Here is a 12,254-nt window from a genome sequence, read left to right as displayed (position 1 = left end):
GATGATGCCAACCCTGAAACAACATAAACTACCAAATTTTGCTACAAGTTTGATTGCAACATATAATCATTGCTGTTCATAGTGTTCATTGTCTGTTTGATTACGTCATTAACTAATGCGCGCCTATGTTCTACGTTGGCCGGCCGCGAACAACTTGACCCCACCCACAAACACATCAATTCTACTGACAACTGCTTCTCTAATCTCGGCGAGTTCAACGCGGGATTCACAAAACGCTTGCTGCTGAAAGATGGATCAGTATCCTGTTTATTTGGACCAGTTGCTCCACTGAATCACAACCTGTAAGTATGATAAATAATAGATGTTTATATTTTCTATAGAGCATTCAAAATACAGTTGAAATTTGGCGTATCGTTTCCGAAACGCGCTGTACGCCGTAGACCAATCACAACAGACTAGGCCATCTGACCAATCAGAGCAGAGCAGGCTCACGGAAAGGAGGGGTTTAGAGAGACTGAATCTTTGAACTACTTCGAACGAATCGTTTTGAGAATCGCTGGAAAATGAGGTGATATTAAATGCATATTTTGAGAAAACGAAATATTTTTTTGACCTTGCATGCATGTAATCCTATTGTAGGAGACTTTAAATAGATTACATTTTAGGAACCATAAAAATGGCATAATAGGGGCACTTTAATGCAAACACATTATTAAAAAGCTAAATCATCAAAAGAGAAATGGCTGGTTGGCTGTATCTCACCTTTAGGGTCATGTCATCAGAGCAGGAGGCCAAGAGATTTCCTGTTGGATCCCATTTGATTGCATTGACTTCATTCTGAGGATAAAGGAGTGCAAATCATCAGTGATGTAATCAGTTAGGATGCTTAACCCTAAAATGTTGTATCTATCATATTTGGTGCATATTTGCTTATTCATGATCCTCAGGAAAAAGGACTTCTAATTTTCAACAACAACAACAAAAACCCCTGCTGATTTTGTAATGGCAAGAACAAATGTTATATTGTTACTGAGATTACAGATGAATAAAAGAGTTCTAGCTCAAACAGCAGAGCATGGTGCTAGCAATGCTGATATCATGGGCTTGATTCCCACATAATGCCTGAACTTTAAATGTGTCGTCTGCATGCAGCGCAAGTCGCTTTGGATAAAAGTGCCTGCCAAATGCAGAAATTTGGATTTGTTTACTAAATATTTCGTACATGAGACAAACTAAAAACAAAATTGAAAATGTCTATTCAAAATGATACAGCAGGTATTTGAGGTACATGTATTTCAATCATCATTGTTACGCATTTTCAACCATAATAAAAATGAACATTCAATCACTAATTAAAACAATTGAAAACTTTAAGATCATTTTATTAAGATATATTTACAGGGATAGATAATTATATCCATGTTTTTTTATATACACAGCCTGTTCTGTAACAATGTTTTTGCCACTATAATTTTATTTATTCACAATCTATTTTATGTCTGTGTAAATTATATTACATTAGATTAAATATTAATAATAATAAATATATTTATACATTTATTTATATAAATTTTTTTTTTTTCCCTTTGTTGGCATTGAAACTTTGTTTTTGATTGTTCAAAAGACAGTTTGATAAAAAAAACTATTTGATTAAAAAAAGTGGTATTTCTGACTTCATATTTAATTCTTTACAGGGTCAAAATATCACCTTTTAGGGTTTCTGGGAGACCAGTCTGCACCAAGAGCTTGTAACACTCCAAAGAGAAAGGAAAAAATGAAATCGCATCATATGACCCCTTTAACAAGAGAATATATGCAATAGTAGAATATCTAATGTAAGTGGCTTACTGTGTGGCCCTGGAATGTTTTGACTGGTCTGTCCTGGCCCAGTTTACACACGTGAATGCACATGTCCGTGCTGCAGGAGGCAAACGTGTTGTTGCTCTGCCAGTCCACGTCCAGAGCCGGAGCTGCAGGTGGCAAATGCAAATTACATAATTCATGACCATTCTTTTGAAACTAGCTAATGTACAACCGGCACATTTGGGTGACAAGGAAAAAGTTTTCTAAATTGAAACCAAAAGTAGATTTCTATCTATAATAAAGAACCCTTCTCAGTGGGCATTAAAAAAAGAATCCCACAGCTAATCGCTATACCGAAGATTCTGCAGTTCACATCACAAACAATACAGCTGAGAAAACCTGCCATGCATATGTTCATTAATGTGCATTAATTAGTGAATTTAACAAAGAGTTTTCCCTCAGTTTTCAACTGGATTAGCAATAATGTGAAGGTCAGCTTTGGATAAATGAATGTCCTGCTTGTGGTGATTTTTGTTACTCACCTGAATGGAATGGAAACTGCTGTTTGGCCTCTCCCGTGTGTGCATCCCAAATAATGGTGGTCTGAAAGGTGCAGATTCACATTAGCATCTCAACCTCACCACATCATCTTATTTTGACAGTATATGATAATCACATAAGATTATACTGTACCTTATCAACACCAGCGCTGAGGATAAAATTTCCTTTCTTGTTCCACTTTAAAGCAAATATGGGACCTTTGTGCTGCCCCAGTGTACTGGCAAGATTACCTGACAGTTATGGGACACTTGTTAGATAAACAGGATTTTGTAATTGATGATGTAATGATTTGTAAGTTAACAAAGCTCACCATCTTTAGTCCATATCCTGGCAAAGCCATCATAGGATCCTGTGGCGAGAAGTGTACCTTCACTCTGTCCAACACGAGACAGAAAAATATGAATTTGAGTAATTTGTTCTTTGTATGATGTGTGTGGAATAAAGAAAGAGGCTCAGATGCAAAAGTTGCATGCAGGGTTACTGCAGTTCATAAGCGCTAGTCCCAGCACTCACATTCCAGTCCAGTGAGGTGACGTCTTTGTTACTGGGTACATCCTGCCCCCCCTCCCGAATGCAGTGCCGCAGCACCAGCTGAGTGGATCCTCCCGCGCTGTTCTCACTCAGGTTCCAGATCCGTGCGGTTGAGTCTCCAGAGCTGATGGCAACAACAAAACACAGAGATGAATTCCCATTCAAAAAGTACAGGACATTAAAGGGTCATGAAACCCCAGACTACTTTTTCTGAGATTTTAGCAGAGGTGTTTGTGTTGCACATCATAGAAGACAATGTTAGCATCCGATAATTTTAACTGTTGGAGAAAATTGGTTAATTTTAAGCTTTTTTGCGCTATTTTCATCTTCCGGGTTTAAAACCTACATCGTGTTGACGTCACAATTTGTGAGGTGGCAATGGACTATAGTACATCAATGACACGCCGGTGTCTATTAAATTATTCATGAGACTGCGTGTTCTTATTCTTCTTTTGGAAGGCCAAACAAAGTAGTTTCGCTTTCACAACGAAACACAATGTCACACACGGCGGGCTAGAGTGAGCAGAGGCCGGCGGCTAAAGTGAGCGGAGGCCGGCTTGAGTGAGCGGCGGCGGGCGGGCAACCACATGTGGCGACCCAGGGCTGGACTCCGATCCGGCGATCCACAGCGCGAAGTTGATGTATTTCCTCAGCAACCAGCACGGATCCGCTCCAGGCATGACGAAGCGGATATCGTCCTCTTTTGGAAGGCCAAACAAAGTAGTTTCGCTTTCACAACGAGAAACACAGTGTCCTCACGACATGGCAGCGGCGGCAGCAACAGTACTACAGCGAGACCTTTAACTCGATGGGAGCGAAATGAAACTGTCAGACGAAGCTGTGTGTGTTGTCTGTCTCCCCGCTTCCACCTCCACTCCGCTGCGCACCACGCCCACTTTTTTTAGCATTTTTTAAAACTGTGGTGAGAACTAACCAGTGCTGAAGCGGGGGGGGTTTCATGACCCTTTAAGCTAAGACATGCAAAACAATAACTGGACTTCTGTCATGACAACTCTCAGGAAGTTTAGCACGGTAATGTGCATGGCAATGTTAATGTGTTTGGTCTTGGTGGAATAGATCTGCTACACTGCTGCTGCTGCAGAGCAAATACAGAGACTTGCTACAGCCAATACATGCGCAGACATGCTGTACAGAGCATGTAAGAAATACTGCTGCTGCACATATAAAATGACCTTTAAATACAACATACATGAATTACCCTGTAGCAGATCTACACAGGTGGAGCTGGGGATGGAGGAGGGTTTCTGAAGCGCACTACAACTTCTACAGCAAGCTCTAGCCAAGTATTTGAATGTTGTGCAGCAAGCTCATTGGTTGCTGATGCGAAAGAAATCAGTCAGCTACGCCATGAGAAAAATGGTGTCATTATATCAGATTGAGATAGAAACTATCATCCTGCAACCATTTCATGACAGAACTTTGAATTAAAATTCAGTTTGAGAAAATAAACTGTGGCTTTGGCTTAATACCGACCCAGACGCCAGCAGCTCACTGACAGGGTTCCAAGCACAGATGAAGACCTCAGACTCATGGCCCCGCAGCACCATGGCTTCACTGGCTGGGATCTCCACTGCCCTGTCCACCTCCATCATGTCTGAGTGGTGATCTGTCAAAAGAAGAGGCATTATTAGGGGAGGGACAACAACAGTAGATTCTACAATGGATCACAATTCTCTCTTCTATGTTTCTGAGATAGTTTTTTTCTGTGTATGTGAGATGACACGTGTGTACACTAGAGACAGCTGTACTCTGTTTGCTGCCAATTATGCCCCAAAAGAAAATCATAGACTTTATTGCACAGTATATACATTGTGAGAAACTTTGCTTGAGCGTGTGAGGTTTCAGTGTTTTTCTTTCCAAATGCTCTACGAAGGCCTCTTTTATGCTGCTTGGAATGCAGTTATAATTTGATACACTAAGCTTACTTACTGACAGACATCTGCTTTCAAGTGCTCAAGTGCACTTTGTGTCTTTGTTCTGAAGTGAGTTTGCAGCATAAGGTTGTGTGTGACTTCATATAAGCAGTTATGTGATTGTGATTTTAATGTAAACACAGTCAGTTATGTCTTGTCAGTTAGGACAGGATACAACATTGATATGTTAAAATAGATTTGTGCATTAGTGTGACTACAGCCTATTAGTGTTGCAGCCGTCTATGACGTTAGCAGTAATAGTCAGACAGCAATAATGCTGAGAAAAAAAAAATTGTGCTTGTCTGGAAAAATTTAGATACTTAAAACACTCTCAGACACTGAAAACACATTTTGTTCATTGCTTGTAATGTGTTTCTTTGTTCCCCTTTATTTATACTTGCTTGTATGTTTTGAATCTTTATTTAGTTTAGTTAATAATTCTCAATTTTTTGATTTAATATTAATTTGTAATTATTTTTAAAAGCAATTTGAATTCTAAAAGTAATTTAATAAAACTGCACAAATAAATTTGATATTTCAAGTCTGTTATCTTCATGAATAATAATAAAAAGTAAGTTAAGAATTGTTTTAGAAATGGATCAGAATTGGAATGTGATTGTGAGGTGTTTAAAGATTCCCACCCCCAAACATCATTCATCCTAAAGACAACCAATGTGCTTTATTCATATATGTAACTGAACAGCCATGATGTTCTTTAAAAATGCACCTTTTTTTAACTTAAAAATTAGAACTAAACAAAAATAAGCTTGAGTTAGGTTATTAAAAAAAAAGAAAAAAAAAGAGAAGCTAAACAGAATAAAAAAAGAAAAAGAAAATAGCAATAACTAAAACTAAAATAAAAACTCAAAATCTAGCAAATACAAGCTAATCCAAAATATAAATAAATACTATAATAGTATAATCTCTAAAAAAAAAACACTGGTTATGGTCGGAAATGTCTATTCAGGAGTCAGGACAAACTGATGGTATATCAGCAAAAACCAGAGACAAGATGTTATTTAAACAGGTCACATGCTGTATTTGTCCAATACATTTTATCGATGCCACAAATATGCAAAGAACATTAATCTGGGGTTTACAAATGTACTGTGTGAAAACTCGCAACCTGACAATCCAGGATTAATTCCTAACCCAGGGTGAAAACAATAACCCAGGGTTGAGAATGACCAGGGGGTAATGGCTAATCATTAATAATTAATATTGTGAAAAGCCCTCACAAGGGTAGGTAAATGCTGACAATTTTTTTTTTGTGGTTTTTGGTCACAGGTTCAACCATGTTATGGACTAAATAGTATTCCTTATTGACAATTTCAACAGTTTTGACAAATAATGTAGGGTGTGAGCTTACTAGACAGCGTGTGAGATCCGTTCTCCTCTCCATTAGCCGTGTTCTCTCCGTTCTTTGCAGTGGCGGCCGCTGTGGTGCTGGAGGTGGCGGCAGCTTGCTGCTGAGCCAGCTTATCCTTATACACCTGCTGCCTCGTTTGCACCACGTCTGGCATCACTGCATCAATCAACGACAGCGACTCGATCGGTCGTCCATCAAACAGAGTACCGTCCTGTGACATGTTACACAACAGGTACAAGAAGGTTGAGTACATTTTTTCAGATTCAGTGCACCTTGCATAAGTAATGGACAAATTGCGAAATATCCATATCTGGTAGCGGTACCAGCGCTGACCTCATTGATGCTGACTTCAGCCTCCACATACTGCAGGCCTTTCTGGATGATGCAGATGAGGGCAGCAGGGGGCACCAGAGCTCCGTTGATGTTGGACTGGCTGATGTGGCTCTCTATGCCAAAGGTGAACGCTGAGTGGGAAAAGCCTGCAGGGGAAAGGAAGACAGCTCCTGTTACCATTTAGGAACAAGTATTTGTGAATAGTGAGGTCAAAATTATTGGTACTCTGGTTCCAAGTCAATAAAGAAACTGTAAAAATGTTACATAATCGATAACAGTCCTCCTGACCCAATTTTGTCAACTGACAGGCAGCTGATTTCAAACCAGGGTTATTCTCAATAACTAAAACTTAAAGCATAAAAACATTTGTTACTTGAAACTAAATAATAACTGAAATTAAATTACTAAAATTACTACATAAACAGTTAACTTGTTTTATTCTAGCTAGCTGCAAAGGCAATATATTTTTTATTTTTGCTTGAGGTGCTAAAATAACTAAATCGAATAAATAAAAACTATTTAGACATTTAAAAAAAACTAATGAAAAACCATCAAAATTACTGTAACTAAAATTAAAGTGACAGAAAACAAAAAAACTACAATAGTAAATCAATGATAATAAACACTTATAAATAAAACTCGATGTGTATTTGTGTTTTAAACAACCTTGCACATTTCAAGAAAGTCACTATGCAAATACAGAGTTCTGGCATGAAACTCTAGATGGCGCATGGTCTAACTCAATCTGACCTAATGACATCATTATCACATGGTAGAGCTGATTGGTTCTCTCCTGTATCGGTAGCCAATGAGCTCGCTGCTCAACATTCAAATATATGACTAGTGCTTGCCGTAGCAGTTGCAGCTTGCTTCAGAAACCCTCCACCTTCCCCAGCTCCACCTGTATAGATCTGCTACGAGGTGATTCATGTACGCTATATGGGGGTTATTTCATGTATGTTATATTTGCAGCAGCAATATTTCTTACATGCTCACAGCAGCATTTTGTGGATGTATTGGCAGTAGCAAGTCTCGGCACTTGCTCTGTCGCAGCAGCAGCGTAGCAGATCTATTCCACCAAGACCAAATACATTAACATTGTCATGTACATTATCATGCCAATCCCTCCGAGAGTTGTCATGACAAATATTGTTTCTCCTCTATGCCCCGCCTTTCTGAAACGCGTCGATTTTTAACAAAGCTCATCGTTCTGAAAAGCGAGGTGTGCTCTGATTGGCCAGCTATCCAGTGCGTTGTGATTGGACGAATACCACGGAAATATTATGCCCCTTACCATACATCCACAGCGTGCAGTTGATGTATTTCCTCAGCGACCAGCACAGATCAGCTCCAGGCATGACGAAGCGGATATCGTCCTCTTTTGGAAGGCCAAACAAATTAGTTTCGCTTTCACAACGAAACACTCAGCGCCTGGCGGCGGCGGCAACAACAATACTACAGCGAGAATAAACGTTACACCTTCTTTCTTTGCGTGAACATTTGGCCGGCGTTATGCAAATATTTCCACATAGTGAGGTAGATATGTGGGGGCGTGTTAGAACGAGCCGTTTTAGGTAGGCGTGGTTGACTCTTAACTTTTATAAATAATATCTCTTTGGATTTGAGACTTTAGTCTTTGCAACTTTACAGATCTTCTTTATGCACCAAGAGCTTGTAACACTCCAAAGAGAAAGGAAATCGCATCATATGACCCCCTTTAATGCTAGGCGACTAAATGTCAATTGTTAAGATGTAAATTGTAGGAGGTAAATTGTTAAGATTTCACTTGCCAGTGTTTGGGTTAAAGGTTAAGACTAAGTTTAGCACATATCATTTTCACTTGCCTACACCTGAACACTGACTAGCTGAAAGTTTCACTCTCTGTCATTACAGTGCACTATTTCCATTGATATGAATGGATGTGCAGCGTTTGTTTATTTGACAATCTGTAAACTCTAGTTTGAAGGAGTTAAAATGGTTTGAAGGGTTAAATTATTGAAATAGTACACTAACTAAAGTGACCTATATAGTGAAATACCACTGATATTAGTTCTGACAACTTTAAAAGAACAGCATATAATAATAATAATTTTAAAAATCACATTTTTACATTCAATGAACAAAAAGTATGTGATGTTTGCCCAAAACACACTGTCAAGATGTGGATAATTGCCAAGGAGTTTCTATGCAGTTGCTATTGTCCTGAGTGGTTTTTAGAATGTAATGTGGGTTCTAGGTTGTTCCGGGTGGTTCGTTAGGTGGTCGAACCACTAACGCTGTGTTCAATACAAAGATGTATCGTCACAGAGATTTGACGATACGATTATCGATAAAGCTGTCCCTTTATCGATATCGCAGCACGTGCGCTGCAGTGGACCGAGCTTAATTTGAATACAAGCGTTTAAAACGGAGTAGAAAAGGGCAAGGTTTCTAAAAAAAAATAATGAACAGAGTATAATATATAGGCTACAACAAGGTTTAATCTGGCCGCAGAGGAACACAACCGGGGTTGCCTGATATAAAGAGACGTAATCCCCGAAACGGAGCTTCCCAGTTGCCCAATACGGAAATATCTGCTAAGTGTGTTAATTGTTTTTGTCAACCTGGCAACCATGTGCACGCACGCTCTCTCCACTGTGGATAAACGTGCCAGCTTTCTGAAAAGACCGGCTAGCTTGCAGTTTAGCGAGCTCCACTATTCTATTCTCAGAAAAGTGTAATTTATCAAGTGTTCATTTATAACAGAGAGAGAGAGGCTGTGTATGTATAAATTACCACCGTTATGCCGTGTTTCTCTATTAACAGTGAAGCTGTGTTTTGAATACGCGCCCTCTAGCGGTGAAAACTTACATATTGTACCTTTAATTGCTTTAGAAACGATGATGTTACCAGCTCCTTGTTGAGAAAGATAATGTAGCTCTTCAGCGATTAAGCAATTTTATTGATAAAATTGGGGGGCAGCGCTAAAAAAGAATGTCTGTGCGTGCGTGCTGCATGAGTGACTAAACGTGTGTGCGTGAGGTACAGTGAAGACAGCACATTAGTTTAGAACTCTTCTAATTTTTATTTTTATTTTTTTAAAGGTAGAGAGTGTGTTGATTTGTGCAATGATAACCTACCAGCAATGTTAAGATGATTTAAATATATTAGAATGAGTACATTACAATATAAATTTATTAAAACAAGTACATTCTTATTTATGGGCTTCAAAACAAGATGCAATCAATCAGAATATTGTACCTGGTGAGGAGTGCACAATGTAAGCATGAAACATATGCCATTACCTATATTGTACTGTGGTAGTTATGGAGGCCCTTCATAATGCAGAGGTCAACTGCCTGCTCTGCCAATAGTTGGCAACAGCCCTATAGTATGCAGTGTTTAATAATCAGCTGTTTTACTAAATTCTTCTGAGGTGAAATTCAGTGCAGTCCCGTATCGTGATACGTATCGCATCGTGACTTTGCTGGTGATACACAGCCCTACGAACCACTAATTAGTTCCTAGGAAATAAACATGACAAAGGGCAAAAACCTGCCACTGCATGCAATATGAAACAGGGTACACACAGAGTATGTGCTGTTAGCTGAAATGAAGAAGCTAGTGTGCAGATAACTATCAGATACACACCTGACTCCTGCAGGTATCTGTAGACAAGGAAATTGACCTCATCACTGCTTATGCTCATTTTGGATCCTGGGTGAACCAAGAGGTCAAGGCGAGAGTGGAGCCTGGAAAACAAAGGCACGTTGTGTTACTGTGCTTCACCAACAGCATAGAGCATTGACATTACTGAACACACTTCATATAGTACACACCGACTTGCAAAAGTTTAGGCTCAGCTAGCTTTTTGATAAGAAATTTATATTTTCATAAAACAAGGACATGAATGCATAATGTTTCAAGATTTCTATTTTACATAAATGTTTTTTTTTACTTTCTATTCAAAGAATCCTAAAACACAATACTTAAATAAAATGGTTTCCCAAAAAAATAAGCAGCAAACCAGTAAGGATGCCGATTCAATTTTATTATGAAATATATTAACACAGAAAACAGATCATTTAAACTTCTCATCAGCTGATAGCTCATAAAATTCTACTAAAATAAACAACTAAAAATAATTTAAAACTAAAATTTATAAACTAAATTTAAACCAAAAAACAACAAAAACATTTATTACTTATTATTTATTAACAAGTCATGCACATTATTTATGTTATGTTTTTCTTCATAATTTTGGTATTTTAATTTCCCTGCTGCTTTAACACTTTTTTTTGCTAAGGTGAAAAAATATAAAATTAAGTTAAATGTTTTATATATTATACCTTCCTGACATAAAATACAATAAAATACATACAATAACAGGTTTTAAGTATTAGTTAGTTAGTTAGGTAGGTAGTTAGGTAGGTAGGTAGGTAGGTAGGTAGGTAGATAGATATAGATAGATAGATAGACAGATAGATAGATAGATAGATAGGCAGACAGTAGTAAATCTGACTGGTTTGTACAATTTATTATTTTTTTAATCATCCCAGCAAAAGTGGCTAGATGTAGTAAACCTGCTTCTCAGTACACATAAACAGCGCAAACCTTTTAACCAAACAGAGAACTGAACCTGACCTCCTCGACTGAACTTTCTCATGCAAGCCCATTTTAGCCCTGGGGAAATTTTCCAGCCATTTGCTCACCACTGGAAAGAACTGTTAGGAAGCTACACAGCAGGGACGGATATTGCGATAGGAAGAACTGCATGTGTTAAACAAGAGGAAATACTCAGTCCAGATGCACTCGTACAGCCTCTTGTTTGGTCTTTAAGCCTCTTTCACAGTCTAATAAGCCTTCACGTAAAACAGCAACCCATCATATATGACACGACTCCCTGTTGTTTACGACGTGTCAACAGCCCTGAAAGTGCAACTGTTTCCATATTGACAATCAAATAAAATGTGCTTAAAAAACATAACATTCTTAAGCAGTGTAAGATCAGTCTGGCTAAATATCTTTACATAAAAATCTTTTATCAGACAGTCATAGCAATCACAGACCAGGGGCCTCATTTATAACTGTTGCGTACGCACAAAACCTGCCCTGAAAGAGGCGTACGCCACTTCCTACGCAAAAGGTGGGATTTATAAAAACAAACGTGATGGGAAATTACATGAAGTCATTACGCAGAAGTTAAACCAAAATGATATGAATTTAGACATATTTGTAGTGGATGCGCTTGATCAATTTTCCTGTGGCATTCTATGTTTTAATGACAGCGAGGAGTGCTATAGGTGCACAATAATTCATCTTTAAACTAAACGGCAGATCTCATGTTATGAGAAAATATTAGCGAGAACAATGATCAATGATGCGCACTTGATATTATGGCAGATACTGTTGGATTTGGTTTGAATAGGTCTAATGATAATAGCTTAGGGCGTGTTCACACTTGGCGTCTTTTTTGACATAGTACGAACTAATCTACCGGCTATCTTTTCCATTTTTCTTGTTGTTTTTGTTATGGAAACGACTCGCCACTTGCTTGTCATTGGTCTGATGTCAAAAAGGCGCTTGACGTAGGGCGCTTTTGTCAGAAAAGTTTAACTTTTTTCAACTTGAAAAGACGCTCTGAGCTGCAGAAAAAGACGCCGGCGGTGGCGTTTTAAAAAGCGCTCAGGACTTTTTTGAAAACACGGTTTACTTTATAGGATTATAATGTAAAACAGACGCTGGCAGCTTCAAAAAAGACGCCAAGTGTGAACATAGCCTTA

The 12,254-nt window shown here is 38.4% G+C and overlaps 1 pseudogene; it reads right to left on the bottom strand.

Annotated features, from left to right (window-relative positions):
* The window catches only part of LOC107708823 (F-box-like/WD repeat-containing protein TBL1XR1), a 26,258-nt pseudogene that overhangs the window by 7,724 nt on the left and 6,280 nt on the right, over window positions 1-12,254 (bottom strand).

This window comes from Sinocyclocheilus rhinocerous, unplaced genomic scaffold (genome assembly GCF_001515625.1).
Source record: "Sinocyclocheilus rhinocerous isolate Xijiao unplaced genomic scaffold, SAMN03320098_v1.1 scaffold1724, whole genome shotgun sequence".
Lineage (NCBI taxonomy): Eukaryota > Metazoa > Chordata > Actinopteri > Cypriniformes > Cyprinidae > Sinocyclocheilus > Sinocyclocheilus rhinocerous.
The sequence above is the reverse complement of the archived record's forward strand: the minus strand, read 5'-3'. Positions and strand labels throughout refer to the sequence as shown.